The sequence below is a fragment of the Elephantulus edwardii genome, unplaced genomic scaffold (assembly GCF_000299155.1).
Source record: "Elephantulus edwardii isolate Elephantulus edwardi_28Jun2011 unplaced genomic scaffold, EleEdw1.0 scaffold00022, whole genome shotgun sequence".
Classification (NCBI taxonomy): Eukaryota; Metazoa; Chordata; class Mammalia; order Macroscelidea; family Macroscelididae; genus Elephantulus; species Elephantulus edwardii.
In genome coordinates, this window is record NW_006399772.1 from 7547255 (window position 1) to 7564407 (window position 17153).

General features: G+C 40.8%; 1 protein-coding gene across 2 annotated transcripts in view; it reads left to right on the top strand.

Moving 5' to 3' along the window:
- LHFPL3 (lipoma HMGIC fusion partner-like 3) overlaps positions 1-17153 on the top strand; it is a 651411-nt gene that overhangs the window by 449157 nt on the left and 185101 nt on the right. The gene's annotated exons all lie outside the window — the stretch shown is intronic.

Consider the following 17153-nt stretch of genomic DNA (forward strand, 5'->3'; position numbering starts at 1 on the left):
ATTGTGAACAAAGCCGCGATAAACATGGGTGTGCATTATCTGCTTGGATGTCGGTTATGGTCTCTTTAGGGTATATTCCCAGTAATGGAATTGCTGGGTCAACTGGTATCTCTGCTTGCAACTTTTTGAGAAAGTGCCATACTGCCTTCCACAGTGAGAACTTTTGTTCATAGGGTCGCTATGAGTCGCCTACAACTCGACAGCACTGAACAACAACAACAACAATAATGGCTCTATTCATTGCCTGTCATGTTCACTCATTTAACTTCATTATAACCTTGACAGTTTGGAACTGGTCATAATAGCTCTGGTTACAGGTGAAACAAGAGAAATGAAGTGAATTAGCCAAACTTGGGGAATTGGGATGGGACACATCACTGGGAAGTGAAAAGCCAGCTAACGCACAAGAGACCTCGTGCCACTGCACCTGGAAGTACCCAAGGTGATTCTTAAACTCTTTCAGAACCCACAAAACACATACAACCAGAGAAACAGACTCAGCCACCATAAGCACACAAACCTACCCAGCCTGCCTCATTAGATTAGGAGGGGCGGGGGGAGGAGGAGGAAAGAGCTAAACCCAGAGGAGAAATGAGTGTTTCTGGTAACTGGTATCAATGCTGTTTCCAGGTCAGAATCCAGTACACGGGTCAACTTTACCTTCTTTAAAATGGGAATAATATCCTTTATCCTCCATAGGACTGGAAGTATCCAATAATAACATGTATGTGGAAGTCATCTCTAATCAGCATGTCTATAATTGTTAGTTACCTTAAGTCCATTCTCACTTATATATAACAGAATATTTGTTTCTAGGGTCCTATGCCATCTTCATCCTCTGATGTGTTTATATCCATTGTTGTGACTATTGTGTCAATCTGTTTCATTGAGACTTCATTTCTCTCTGACCTTATATTTTATCACACGTGAAATCCTTTTCTCGAGATTGGCTTTGCTTACTCCTTAGTGTTTCCTTATATAATCCTTTGTTTGATCTTTGCAATAATCCCATGAGATAGTTATAATCATCACCCTAGCTTTACATGTCAGAAATTAAGACTCAGAGGAAGCTAAATATTTTGTCTAAGTTTTTATGGCTTGGCAGTAATAGATCTAAGACTCAAACATAAATCTGTTTACTCTAAATGTCAAGTTCTTTCTGTTACACAACATCATGTAATCAATGCTTATCAGATGCTGCTCCCATTGCTTTCAACATGACCGTCAGCCCTGCACAAGTAAACAGTTTCATCTTATTTTCATGTGATTGATTTTGGATAATCTTTAATCCAAAATGTAACGTTCTTGGCCATGAGGATGGTCTGTGAAACCATACTCTTACTTCACTTTGTAACTTTGTAAATCCATAGTGAAGTAGATTAGGAATCCAAGAAAAAAATTATCTCTGAGTATTTTTTAACTAAAGCTTCAATAAGATCATAACAAATTATGTGTCCCATTGAAATTTGTGTTGAATAAAGTCCTCATTTGTCATTAATGCATCTCTGAAAATACTTCTTTTTAAAAAGGCATATATCCAGGCACTTTTTCAGAGCAGCTCAATTATTCAGAGAATTGGAGTAGAACTTCTAGTCCTCAGGATAGTCTTAAGTACTTGTTGAATCTGATTCCTTTCTTTCCACTCTCCAGTGAACCCTTTTGGGTCTTTACTTCCAATATTCCAGAAAATACCTTTTCAAAGTTACCCTTAACTTCTAATCTCTTGGTCAATTTCTAAATCATGTGACTTCTCAGCGACCTTTTTACAGCTGTCCAGTGACAGTATCTTGGAACTCTCTTCACTGGGACATTTGCCTCATCTCCCTTCTGTCTCATGGGGACTTTTTCCTTTTACTGATTCCTCTTCAACTCTAGACTAATTGGAGTTTCCTTCCTATCCACGTCCATGTCCTGAGCTATAACTTCACTTGCTTCCTAGTCAGTTTCATCTTTTCTGTATGCTCTCACTTCCTAGTTAATTTCATCTGGTCCCAAGACTTAACTAACGACTATGTCCTATTGAATCGCAAGTTTAACCGCTCTCCTATCTCTCCCACCTCTCCCATTACTCTGGTCTCATATATGTAGCTGACTTCTTGATCTCTTTTTTAAATATATGATTGACACCTCAAATATTTCATTTCCAAAACTGCTGGTATTACCCATAAAATCTCCTCCTCTCCTAGTCTTTCCCATCTCAATCAACTTTGTCCTTCCAATTGCTTAGGCCAAATTTTGCATCATTCTAGATTATTCTCTTTCTCTTAAATCTCACATATAACCCAGCCAAAAAAACTTCTTATCTCCCCCTTTAAAATATATCCAAAATGCTTCTCAGCACTTTAACACCTGCCATCCTGACCCAAGTTATCACCTCTCCCTGTCATCATTGCAGCCTTGTTGGTTCTACACTCATGTCTTTTCAGAGTAAATCTGCAATCTAATCTAACACAGGAGCAACATGATCCTGTTAAAGGCACTTAAGATCATGCCATTCTTCAACTAAAGACCTTCCAGTGGTGTCAGATAATCTTAAAGTAAATCCAGAGTACTGTACCGTGATCTACAAGGCCGCCATGCAGATCTGCCATTACCTTTACCACTCTGATTCCCCTCTCTGTTATTAGGCTCTGCTTCCCTTTGCTTCTACCACGTTGGCTTCCTTGTGTCTCCTCAAACCTATCAGAAATATCACATCTCAGGAACTGTGCACATGCTGTCCCCTCTGGCTGAAATGTCCTTTCCTAAGGCCACATGATTCATTTCCTCCCTTCTTTAGAATGTTATCCAACTGTCGTTTTCTCTGTCAGGTGTTCCCTTGCCAACCGATCCAGACTTTCTAACCTGAATATCCATGAACTGCCAAGGGAACAAACAGATCTGTCCTGGAGAAAGTGAAAGCGGGGTACTCGTTGGAGGCAAGGATGGTGGAACTCTGTCTCACATACTTTGGGCATGTTGTTAGGAAGAGCTAGTCCTTGGAGAAGGACATCATACTGGGAGGTCAGCATAAAAAGGAAGACGTTCAATAAGATGATTGACACAGTGACTGTAACAAGGAGCTCAAGTGTGCTGGAGATGAGGAGGATGGCACTAGGTAGGGCAAGGTTCAGATCCATTGACCATAGAGTTGCTATGAATTGCAGTGAACTTGATGGCCATAACAACAACAGAATATATTTTACCTATTTTTAATTGTTTTTTTGTTGATTGTCTCCCTCTGACAATGGTTGTTCACAGGGGCACCAATACTTTTTTTAAATTTTATATTGGTTTCCATACAAATTTGTATATACTGTGTTTCACACTTTCCTTCATTCACATTGTGTTTCTTATAATCATTCCCATACATTGTGTTTTATAAAATTCGTTCATTACTGTATTGTTAGTGACTAGGATAAAACCTAACTTATATAGGAACTCAAAAATTATGTTTTGGGAAAGCACTGTATTGAGTGAATGAATTGTTGAACACATTAATTAATGAGTCTATTCTAAGTTCAATGAATTAACAAGTTTATTCCAATTTCTGAGATGGTTATTCTACTGTTGCATAGGCAAAACATAACTTGAGAAAAGCTTTTATCTTGGTTAAGGAAAAATGTGCCCCCTTGTAATGTTTGCATATTGCTACTCCTATTTTAAGCTGCTGACTTGTTTAGAACTTTAATGTATCTGTGATAGGTAAATTTATACTTTAACCAACTGTTATGGTTCCCATGTTCTGCAGGGCTTTCTGTCTAGAGACACCTATGTTGTTCACAGTGTCCACTACCAGGGAAAAAAGTCACTTGAGCACAGGAGAGATGGGGAGAGGTGGTTATTTTTGTTGTTGTTGTTGTTAAGTGTCGTCGAGTCATAGACAACTCATAGTGACCCTATGAATGAAAGATCTGAACATTTGTATAACTTTCTTCATTTCTCTAATTTCATAGTGTTTCTGGAGGCAAGCTATTTCAGAAGGGGTTGCCATTCCTGCTTCCAAGCTTGTTTTAATTAGGGAGTTCCACAAAACACTGTCCACTGTGGGTAACCATTATTGCATTTGACACATCAGTATCACAATGTTTAGAATCACAGCTACCATGAGTTACCTCTGTACAGCAAGTGGACACACCAGTACTATACCAATAATAAGAATGTTTGACCAAAAACAATTAAAACCAGGCCTGAGGGCTGCAGATTAAAATCACCCACCTTTGGCTTGGTAGCATCACAAAGCCGTGGTGGAAGAACAAGAACTTTACAGGCATCACTTGTGGGTGAATTGCTGAAGATTGCCTTCTTCATTCAGTCTCTGTGTCTAGAGGGAAACTGAAGGACATTCAGGAGATTGACTCTATTCCATCTAACAAATGCAATATTGACACCATGTGTATACTGTGAAGCAGTATATATTGGATAGTGTGAAGCAGACAGGCTCAAAGAAGGAGATCTCTCAAGTACAAGGATATCCTAAAATTAATTAGCTCTCCATCAGCCTTCTCCAGATAGTGACTTTGCAGTCAGTGTAGTCTAGAAATCTAAGAGCTAGGACAGTGCTGATGTTGAATGTTCATCACAAGCAAAATCATTTTTATCTTATTCCCGTATCCAAAAGAATTTTTATAATAGTGATTTATTTTTTTAGTCCCTGAGATAAAAATTACAAGATCAAGAACGTCTAGGTTAATGTTAGACCAACTGGAAGAAAAGAGGAAGAGGTAGTATAAGTAGAAGCTTTAAACAGCAATGCCATGAAGTCCAAGATTGATCCTTCGTGGTGAATTTTCAATAAGCTTCCCAGCATACTGTAAAATGAAGTCTTGCAGTTCAGTTAACCTTCCAGCTTCATTCTCTCCTCATTTCTTTTTAACACCATCATAACGTGAGCTGAAACACATGAGGTACAACCTCAGGTTTAATAATCCCCCCCATATCTAATCTAATCCATAACCAACTTTTTTCCCATTGATTTTTATTATTATTATCTTATACTGGTTTATTTACAAAGTTAATATGCCTTGTTTTCCACACCAGATCTTTCCCATTTTCTACACACACAGCTCCCCCATCAAATTGTGTGACCCTGATTAACCATCCTCCACCCCCCACTCCTCATTACTCCTCTACTCCTACCCTTCCCTCCCCCTTGGATATTCATATTCATTCTACAATAATGATAGTTTTATACAATATTTGTCCTTATGAGACTGAGTTCATTCACTTAGCATAATAGGCTCCAGTCCCTCCCAAGTTAGGTAATGATTTAAAAATCATTGCTCCTATGTGCTATGTAGTATTCCACTGTGTGAATGTACCATAGTTTCTCAATCCATTCAATTGTAGCTGGACATTTGAGCTGTTTCCATGTTTTTGCAATAATGAATACCACTGCTATGAACATTGGTGTACAGTTCTGCACTTGTGCCTCAGTTCTCATTTTCTTGGGGTATATTCCAAGCAGTGGAATAGCTGGGTCATATGGACTCTCTTTGTTCAGCTTTCTGAGGAAACACCAAACTGCCTTCTATAGCTGTTGTACCATTTTACCACCAACAGTGTATAAGAGTTCCTATCTCTCCATGTACCCTCTCATACATTTATAATTTGCTGTCCTGTTAAACTTTGCCACTGCTACTGGAGTGAGATGGTGTTTCATTGTGGTTTTGATTTGTATCTCTCTTATGGCCAGTGATTTTGAGCATTTCTTTATGTATCTGTCAGCCATCCAGATATATTCCCCTGTGAAAAGTCTTTCCATGTAATTGTGTGATCAGTCTTTTTTCTGGTGGAGGCCCTGTAGTATTCTAAAAACTGTTGATATGTATCGGGGTTTGGGGGAGACTGAGAAAGATGGGATAAATAATGTATACTGTGTTGAAACAGATGGGGGAGAAAACTGTTTAAAAGGGATATGTGATTAGATTATTGCCATGACAGGAGTCCAGAACGAAGGATGCATAGTCGAGTGGACCTGGGGGGAGGTATTGTAAAAAAATGGGGGAACTTTTTTTTTACTTTTCAAAGAGAAGAGTGTACTGAGGGATAGGCAGGGAGAAAAGTGCAACAATGAATGAATGGAAATCCAAAGTCTCTGTAAATTTTCATTAAAATTAATTTTAAAAAGTGTTGATATGAAACCCTTGTCTGAAATGGTACTGCCAAATTTTTTTTACCAATCAGTAGGTTTTCTTTTCACTCTGCTGGGAAAAGTTTTTGATGCATACAGAAATTTAATTTTTAGAAAGTCCTTTTCATCAATTTGATCCTCTCCAGATTGAGCTTATCAGGCTGTATTTGGCAGTCTCTTTATAACACAGACCAGGCTGTCTAAGCTTGATCCTAGCGTGTCTCTGATGAACTTTATGGTTCTGGACTTTACTCTCATGTCTCTGATCCATCTTGAGTTGATTTTTGCTTATAGTGTAGATGTGTATCCTGTTTCAGCTTTCTGCAAGAAACAAACCAATTCTTTTTTTCCTTTTATAAGGTTTTGTCTGATTTTAAATCTGTGCATCCCACATGACATTAGTAGGTACCTCAGTATGAAAAGGTTAATTAATAACAATTATCTCTTTCTAAATCTTCTTTTTACATTAAAAGGTAGTATAGACTTGTTCATTAAAATAAACTCCTCTTATTTCAGTACAAGTCTATTTATTCTTTCCAGTCTTTTCATTTGCAGTGATCATTTAATGAATATATTCTTTAACTTCTAGGCCACAAAAATACCTCTTGAAATTTCTTCCTATCCCATCAAATAAATATATCAAAAGATATTTTGTTTTTCTTTCTGTTTTTATCTAGCTTCTCGATTATTCTTCCCAGAGTCTCTGGTTGTTCCCCTCAGTGGGCCCTTTTAAAAGAACATATACAACAAGTACAAAGCAAAATGCTAGTATTCCTATATTTCATTCTTGATACAGTTAGTGGGGCCTCAGCTCCTCTAGTCAGATTTGGTTTTCTAAATGCATTACAGTGTGGCCTAATGGGGTGCTGTCAACCCGAAGGCACATGGTTCAAATCTACCAGCTTCTCTGCAGGAGTCCGATGGGCAGTCTCCTCCCTTTCTAGTTACAGCCTCTGAAAACCCACTTGGAGAGTTAGTTCTGACTTGACAGCACATAACAACAGACATAACTTCTCTGGCAGAGGCAATGCTTAGAATCCTCCTATATGTTCAGTGATTGTATTGTGATGTCAGAGAACACAATGAAAATGTAACCTGTCACTTCACTTGACCTTCCTAAAGGAAATCCACAGTTGTGCTTAGCATCTGGCAGGGCAGGTAAGAACTTAGCACCCAGCAAAATACTACTGAGATAAAGAAATCCTGAAATTACTTGTAGACATTTGTGTCTCTGATAATTCTTCATAAAACATAGCCATGAAAATCTCTCAAAGTTCTTTTGCCTCTGAATTTCTTTTTTTTATTAATTGATTTTAATGAAAGTTTACAGAGACTTTGGATTTCCATTAGTTCATTGTTGCACTTTTCTCCCTGCCTCTGAATTTCTTAACAGTCAAGACTTATTTACCTGTTATTTCCAGTCTTTAGAACAATTCCTGAGATATTAAAGCACTCAATAAATTTAGCATGTGTCATTGTTATTAAGAAATTTAATGGGGGGAAATCTGTAAATATTTAATTACATTTCCTACTTAATATTTCTTCTGTACATGAAGCAATTTATCCCTTATCTCCTTGAGTGCAAATGATATAAATTTGCTTGCACATTACCTTGCATAAGTGCATATTTTTAAAGACCCAAACCATGGTTGTTTTATTAGAACAATATCTTGCAGGTCTATGACTTTGGGAAAATTGCTGCACCTCTTTAGTCCTTATTTCATGTTAATAGCACCCACAAATATGTACCGAGCACTTATAGTGTGACAAGCAATGAGCAAGGCAATAGCATTCAATTCAGCTCCTCAAGCAGTACTAACATATACCGTGCAGAGAGATGTGACAGACACTGGTGGGCTGATCGGGCAGAACACGGCTGGCCAGGAGTCTCTTGGGGGAAGATGTTTAGTGTTAGAGGTATTGGGTTATATTTCTCAGATGCAATTCCTTGGTGACATCCATGGCTTCACAAGGGCATTTTGTTGGCGCCATCTCTATAAAATGAGTGAGTGCTCCTCCCTGACAGCTGACTTACTCCTGCAGCAGAGAAAGACCGTGCTATAATAAGCAGAAACTGCCTCCCAAGGACAACTTGACATACAAGTTTTATCGGCTTGAAGGCTTTACAGAATCAGTTTGTGGAAAAACCTCGGTGAGTCTATTAGTATTAAAACAAAAGAGAGCGTAGCTCTGAAGAAATTAAAAAAAAAAAAAGCAACACGTGCAGGGCAGGGACAAGTGAAAGCAACGGGAAAGATGGGGAATGTTTTTGCTCTAACTGAAAGCGTTCATTTTAGGCCAGCCTCATTAGTCACCGAAAACCCTATGGATTCTAGAACGCTCTCCAACTCATTTGCTTTGGGCATGTTTTCAAGAGGGGCCAATTGTGAGAGAAGACAGTGTGTTTGGTGAAGTAGAGGACCAGCAAGGACACGGTAGCACCATTGTCCGTGGACTTGAAGATGTCTCAAAATTGGGTAACATTTCATTTCATTGTACATATGATTACCATGAATCAGAGTCAACACAACAAGAAGCTCAAATCTAAACTGCAGAGACTTCTTTAAAGAACATCCCTGTCATTGCCAACATTATCATGCTGGAACTCTGTATTTACAGTCGGCCAGCTGATCCTCAGCAAATTCTTTATTCATGCCACTCCTGATTTTTCTTCTTCCTTCTCTGCTGCACACACCATTCTGGGCCTTTATTTGGTGGCGAGAGCAGTTCGTTTGGCCTATGTAGCTTTCCTCCCCAATCTGAGCTTGACCATGTCACCTCTGGAATAATCAGGAGGCAAAACATGAGTTCTGGCAACTACCATACGTTGCTGTCTGCAAGTAAAGTGAACAGATGCTCGGTCAGAGCCCATGAGAGCAAAAGTGACAATGTTGTCAAGTGATCTGGAGAGCAGGATTCAAACAGGGAGATGAGCAGCTGTGGTGTTAGTGTCAACGTCTCCACATATGTCTGAAAGCGCCGAGGCAGGCCGCTCACTAACAGCAGCAGCCCGGCAGCACTCAATGAATGAAGACCCTAATTCTGAGAGGGCACCTTCTCCAAAATAAAGCTGAAGGTAATTGTCCGTTGGCCTAACGAAGGAACAAGTCCACCCGAGGTGAAACATAAACAGACTCCATCTGCTGGCCTAGAGTTTCTCACCAGAGGCTGATCTTTTGATGCCAACACACAAATTTTAAAACCAACCAAGCATTCTCTGACTGGCCCAGTGGGGGAAATGCCATGGTCTGCCACTTAGTGTCTTCATTTCCAGTTTGTAGAAAGCTGTGCTGCCAACCCAAAGGCACACAGTTCAAATTTACTAGCTGCTCTGTGAGAGAGAGAGAGAGATATGGGCAATCTCCCATGAAATTTAGTGTCTCTGAAAACCCACTGGATGGCCAGCTGTGAGTCTCTTCTGACTGGGTGGCGCATAACAACAACAAGAAGCCTTCAATGGCACCATGACAGCTCAGTGGTTAAACATTTGACTACAAATCGAAAGGTCAGCAGTTTAAATTCAGCAGCTGCTTTGAGGGAGAACAATGTGGTTATCTCCTGTGAAGATGCAGCCTTGTGAACCTTGTGGGGTAGTTCTGCTCTGTCCCACAGGGTCACGGTGAGGCTCAATAAACCTCATTTCGAGAGAATGCTCCACTGGGTAGATGAGGCATGCTCTGCTGCTGAAGAGATGGAATCAAAGGACTCCACCCAACAGAAGAGAGAAGGGAAGGAGTCTTCATATAGGAGAGTCTAGTCCCTTGAGGTCTTGGGTAACAAAAACTTAGAGCTGCTTGTCTTTTGGTTAGAACTCATCCTATTTCTCTCATCACAAACAAAACAGACAAAACCCATGTTGTTGTTAAGTGCAGTCGAGTCACCTGTGACTCATAGCGACCCTATGTACAACAGCCCTACACCCTGCTCTATCCCTTGCCAATCTTATTGTCTCTGACACTCCTATCCCCATTACCCCAGTAACTGAACCAATCAATCTCATCAAGGGTGTTCCTCTCCTGTGCTGTCCGTCCACCCTCCCAAGCATGACATCCCTCTCCAAACACTGATCCTGCCTTGCAACATGTCCAAAGTGTGTCAGACAAAGCTTCAGAATCTTTGCCTCCAAGGAGCAGCCTGGCTTCACCCTCTCCAGGATGGACTTGTTTGTTCTCCTAGCAATCCATGGTTTATTCAGTACTCTTCTCCAGCACCACAGCTCCAGGCATCAATTCTCCTTCTATCCTTCCTAGTCATTGTCTAGCTTTCTGATGCATAACAAGTGATTGCAAAGACCATGGCCTGGATCAGGTGCACCTCTGTCTCCAGAGAGACACCGTTGCTCTTCAGTACTTTGGAGAGGTCTCTGACAGCAGACTTTCCCAATGAAATTCATCTTTTAATTTCCTGGCTGCTGATATCAAGCATGTTGATTGTAGAGCCAAGCAAACTGAAGCTGTCAACAATATCAATCTCTTCACCATCTATCATGATGCTGCAAATCAGCCCAGTGGGGGTTTTTATTCCAATTTTAAATAAATTGGCAAGACCCCTACATCATTGCATATAAACCTGTCATCACTGGCACTGTCTTGGAATGCGTACTGAAGCGGTCCTTCTTGAGCTATGACAGTAAGACTATCATAGGTTTAGGGCAGAAAATTATTGAATTTAAGGTTGGAAATAAACATTTTTAAAAGTCTAAACCTCCTTAAGTTCAGTCCTTAGTTTACATCTTCATCTTCACATTTGCTCTAGATTCAAGAAATGTTTTCTTTTTGGTGTTTGTTGTTGGTTTATGGTGGGTTTGTTTGTTTGTTTTTAATCTCCCCAAATAGCACTGTGTATCTAGTTGTGTGTGCAGTACTTAAGTGCTCGACTGCTAACGTACAGACTCATGGGAAGGGTATACCCATCGGCTCCATGGGTAAAGACCTGGTGACCTAATTCCATAGAGTGTACAGCCCGGGACACTCCGTGAGGCAGTTCTTCTATGTCACATGGAGACAGTGAGTCAGAACCAACTCAATGGCACTCAGTGTCAACAGCTACTGCTTATTTAGGCCAAGACCTTTCCGTTCATGCCATAGAAAGATCTGTCCTTAGCTGCTGACTGATCATGTGAGTGTGGAGTTTAGTGTTCAACAGGGCTTTCCTAAGTCATTCAGTTTCTTTTCCATGTGTGGGAATATGGGAGTAGGATGTATTAGCCTATCCATAAGGAGATTGGCTAGTCTCATCTATGCACAAAGGGATTGGCTAGTCTCACCATTAAATTGAGCAGATCCAGGAGCACAATTGAAGAATCCCCCCACAAGGAAAAGAGCAAGCAAAGAATGGTGTGTGTTCTTCAGAGCCAAGGATTCTTGCACCAGGGATGCCAAGAGGGCCTATAGGAGCAGCAGCCAGAGTAGCCATGGTGGAGAGCCAGAGACCCAACATGAGATGGGTGCTTGGGACTGTAATGCTGTTGGAACTAGAGCTAAGGGCCCTGTCCCAAGTTTATTGGACAATTAGGGTCAAGAGGAGGCCATAATTGGCAGGACTAAAAAGTTTGTGACACTGGCCTAAAGTCGTGATGCTCCAGGCTTGAAGCACCTATGAGCACATTTTGGAGGCCCTCCTGACTGTATTCTGCCATTAACCTGGCCTTTAACCTTCTGAATTCCCTAACACAGCTCTGTGTGGTCTGTAATAGATCACATTGGATTTTGGACCCCTTAAAGCAGTAAGATAAGGAGGCACAGGAGTGTAAGGAGCATGTCTGACCTCATGGGAATTGGTTTTGTGTTGTTGATTTGTTTCCAAGTACAGTTCCCTTTTGTGAAGTTGGAAAAGGTAAGATCTGATCATCCCCAAGCAGCCCTTACTCTTTTTACAGTGAATACTGCAGGTGAGTGAGAGAGAGAGACATCTCTCAGCCCAATTTTTATATCCTCTGACATTCGAGCAGGTTTCTTAAATGGATGAATACCCACAAATTTCCTTTTAAAAAGGAAATAGTTTTCCCTGGGGAGGGGTGCTTAAACAATCTGTAAGGTGTATATATATTATATATGTATATATTATAAGCACAGTTTCACCTTTCAAAGAAACATTTGTTTATGGAAAAAAAAAAGCACTCTTAGTATATATGTTGTTGATGTTGTTGTAAATTGTGAAGATTTTTTTTTAGTGCTGTGTATAAAATTTCCCTTTCTCTGCTGCTAAAATTAAAGCTAACCGAGCTTTTGTACTTTGAAAAAGTGATGTTGTTGTACCAAAGGCCTGTTTTCTACAATGGTGCCCTGCAAGCAAGATTAAAAGAAAATCGTGAGCCCTGTAGTTTAAAATCAGTGCCATAATAATCATGGGTCTATAGAGGGAAATGTCATTTATATCAATTTTGGTGCAGGCTGGAACTAGGACCATGACTCGTTTTCAGTTCTGCACCCCAGGGGCTGGTACAATGCCTGGCGTCAAGCACCTGCCCAACATTTGTTTGAATTTAGCTAACTGGGACTTTTCTGTAGGATGCTCACACACTCCACTCTGAAAGAAGAGAATGAGCTAATACTCTTGCAATGGTCCAGGTGTAGAGTCGCCTGTCTTCACCTTCTTGCCCGTTCCTCATGCCACTGTTATTCTCCAAGGGAAACATCACTCAACAGTGAAGCTCATGATCATCCTTGGTAGGAAAGCCCCATGATCGCTAACTGAAAGTTTAGTGCTTCAAACCCAGCAGTCACACCAAGGGAGAAATGTGTAACAATCTGCTTCCATTAAGATTGTTGTTGGTGTTAGGTGCTGTCAACTTTGCCCCAACTCATAACGACCCATGTACAACAGAATAAAACCGACCGGATCCTGCGGCGTCCTCACAGTCTCTGCTTAAGCCCATTGTTGCAGTCATGGGTCAGTCTTCCTCATGGAGGGCCTTCCTTCCTTCACTGACTCTCAGCTTTTTCAAGATTGATGCCCAGCCCCGAAGGACCCCATGAGACACTGTGTGTTGGGATCTACTCAGTAGCAATGGATAATCAGCCATGATACTCACACAGCAGAACTGTTTTCTGTGGTTAGTAGAGTGCTGTCTGAGTTTCCTCCAAGAGTTGGGTTCTTAAAATAACACCAAATATTTAAAACACACAAAGTGCCAAATTCCCTTAATCCTAAAATCTTTTCAAAGATTACAGCGGGCTTGTATTGTCTTGAATAATTTAAGAGGTGCAAATAAGAAATTGTCTGTCATTTGAAACATCTCAACTTAGGTAATTCTGTGAATGTTTCTCTCTGTAATACACTTGAATGACAGGTGATTTCATGAGCTGATTTTTAAATCGAGCCCAGGACAAAGAGACAGCTGACGGAAAAGCTTTTCAATGTCTTTTGTTGAGCAAGAGAAAAAAGAGTGGGCTGATGCTTAGAGAACTCTCATTTCCTGAAAACTAGGTGTTTTTTTAAAACATCTGAAGGGTTAATCAAGTCTCTAGATTCTGCTTTAAGAAAACGTGGTGGGAAGGCTGAGCAGGGTGAGGGTGGTCACCAGGGGTGAAGGAATCATTCAGTGAATTTCATTTAGGAGTGGACACTATTAACAGGGCCTCCTTACTCATCATTAGCTCTCTATTGACATTTGCTCAAGAATGCGGTTTATCTTTCTTTTTGGAGATGTTTTTATTCCCTTTTCCTCTTTAATAGCAAACATTAAGTTTTCGCCACTGGGTATAATCTAATTTCTTCACCGTGTGAGGGTGTATGTTTGTAGAGGCACCCCTTGGCCCTTGAATGATGAAGATCATTTTAATGAGCCTCATAATTTAGCCGTGACCTGCCTCACAGGATATGTTATGAGAAATAACTGATGAAAAGATTGTGGGAATCTCTGCTGCTCCAAAATGGTGCATAGATGATAATGAGGCACAATGGCAGAGAGATCATAAATGTTTGTAGAGCTTTCCCTTTGTTCTCTGGCCTTAGTATTAGGACAATGCAGTGACCCATGAGGGCCCAGGCTGCCCAGTGGAGAAAGGTTAGCCACAACATGCTTTCAAATTTCCTTATAGCTTTGTTTTCCAAAAGTAAAATCTATTTTAATAATGTTGTTGTTGTTGTTATGTGCCATCAAGTCAGAACTGACTCACACATAGCTGACCTTCTAACAATTTTTTTAGAGACTGGAAACACCACAGATGGAGATTGACCATCTTTCTTCTCCAGAGCAGCTGGTAGATTTGAACCACAACTTCTTATACACGAGGTCACCAGAACTCTGTAAAATGATAAATCAGATATTTTACGTTCCTTTCTTTCTTATTATTGCTGTTGTATGTCATCAAGTTGGAGCCAACTCATACTGGCTCTCCAGCAGGTTTTCAGAGGCTGATGATCACACAGGAGGAGATTGCCCATCCTTCTGTGGAGCAGCTGATGGATTTGAATCTCGTGCCTTTGGTGTTGCAGTGCAGCTTCTTACCACTAGGCCGCTGGAGCTCTTTTATGAAGGCTCTAAAATCCAGATATATTTTATACTTGCAGCACATCTCCATTTGACTTGGCCACATGTCAAGCACTCCAGAGCACAAGTGGCCTGTGAGTCCCATACTGGGCAGTGCAGGCCTAATCAAAAGGCCCTACTTGCGTTGAGTGGATTAGTGTTCGTGAGTATGTGAAAATGCTCTTCCTTTTCCACAAATGTCACTGAGCCTTACCTCCTGGATTTCCCAGCAGGAGCCCAGGTACAAAGGGGGGGGGGGGAAGAGCATCAATATTTTCTGAGTGCCAGCTACGCAGACAAGCGACTTACATCGACACATCCCAGCAGATCTGTGAAGAAGGAAGCAGTATCTCTTCAGTTTGCAGAGGAGAAAAGCACGTTTCAGGATGATCAAGGACTTACCAAGGTTGTTGAATCTGCTGTTGACAAACATGGACAAGAGCCCGACTCCAGGGCCCAGACACTTAGTGCTGCATCCTGTTTCTGTCTTAGGCATCACCAGGTCACGGTAATTCTCAATCTGACATGCATAGAATCATCTGGTGACTTGTTAAAAGGCTGGTTGCTGGACCTAGTGGTGCTGATTCAGCAGCGGGATGGGGCCGGAGAATTTGCATTTCTAACAAGTTCCCAAGAGATACCACTGACACTGCACCTCCAGGGAGCACAGAACCTCTGTTCTATAGACCAGAATAGATATGTTTGACAGAGTTGTCTGTCTTAAGCTAATACGATGCATCCCTGTTCAGCCAGGAACTGAATTTTGATTCATAAATCTGTCCGTTGTCCCATTTGGCAGTTTAAGTTTAAGCATAGGGAGTCCTAGAGGTTAGTATAAGGAGCTGCATTGCTATCCCAAAGGCGTACAGTTTGAATCCACCAGCTGTTCAACGGGATAAAGACAGGAAACCTGTCTTGTTATTTACTACCTCTGAAAATGCACTAGCGGGTCAGCTATAGGCCAGTTCTAACTCACTTGACAGTACATAACAATACCCACATAGAATGGGTTGAGATGTTGTTGTTGTTATTGTTGTTGTTAGGTGCCATTGAGTCTGTACTGACTCATAGCTGACCCTCTAGCAGATAATCAGAAGCTGTGTCACACACAAGAAGATTATCTATCTTTCTCCCAAGGAAGAGCTGGTGGCCTCGAACCGCCTACCTATGAATTGGAAGCACAATTCCTTTATACACTAAGCCACCAGAGCTCCCTGTGGCTTAGGATAGGTCTCCTCGTTATGAATCTTTTTATCCATTTTCAGTCAATCCTTGAAGATGAGTACTTTAACAAAAGTAGAGGAATGACCATGTCTTCACTTGGTCTGCGCAGAATCGAAGATGGTGCTGTGGGTGTCTTATATCAAGAAAACATTGAATAGTTTTTTCCAACATGTACATTCTTTCAAGTTATTACTGCTGGCTTTTGAAAATACATACAGCATCTTTTCTTTAAGATGTAGCCATCTCATAAAAAATTTTTTTTTCTGGTGACTTCTTAAAAAAAAAAAACAAAGCAAAAGAAAATTATAGTCTATGTACCTACCACTGTTTAAACACATGCGCATGCACACACACACACACCCAAGCTCAAGTCTGAAATTTAATTTCTTGTATTTTAACTACAACTGTTGTGCTCAACAAAAAAATAAATTCTTTACCTTTCCACCTAACTGCAAGTTTCACCAGAAAGGCATTACGAAGAATGAAGGCCAGTTCTTTTTTGTCACCAAAAATATCTACTGTTTCTCAAAGCCTTTCCCCCCTTGAAACTGTGGTCTTGTCTCTATCTCTAATTGCTGATGAAATGCCAGTTTGGAGAAGACTGGGTGGTTGTGGTTGTTGCTATGTACCCTTAAGTCAGAACCAACTTGTAACTGACCTTCGAGCAAGTTTTCAGAGACAGTAAAAAGCATGGAAGGAGACTGCCCGTCTTTGTCCTGCAGTGCAGCTGGTGGAGTCTAAGCACATGCTTTTGGGTTGGCAGCACAGTTCCTTACCACTAAGCCACCAGAGCGCTGAAGGAGGGAAACCTGTAAGACAAAAATGTGCTTTTGGAGATCTCTCGCTTTATAATGCAGTTCATTAATGCAGAATCAGTTCATTTCATTTCATTCAGGAGCAAATAGAACAGCCTCCGAGTCCCTTTCCTTAGATACACAGTCCATCAGAATGTTCATTTAATGGGATCCTAGCACAAGTCCGGGCTTCATCTTTAGAACACAAAGCCTATGCCTGGAACAAAAGGCACGGTAAGCCATAATATAGTCCTTTTGATGGAACTACCAGCAAGCCACATCAGAAACCAATTGTTTGTCTCTGGAATATTACAGGGAGGCAGGGTACTCTTTTGCCAGACACAATCCAAAATGTTTCCTAATCTAGTCATATTTTTTTTCAGTGTAGGAGAATGCTTCTCAGACTTCCATGTGTCCATAAATCACCCAGAGAGCTTCTTAAATACCAAGTCTGATTCAATAGGTTTTGCATGTCTAACGAGCTTCCTTGTAATGCAGACACCACCAGGAGTAGCGAGAAGACTAGTGTTTCCTTTCTGGAAACACTGCC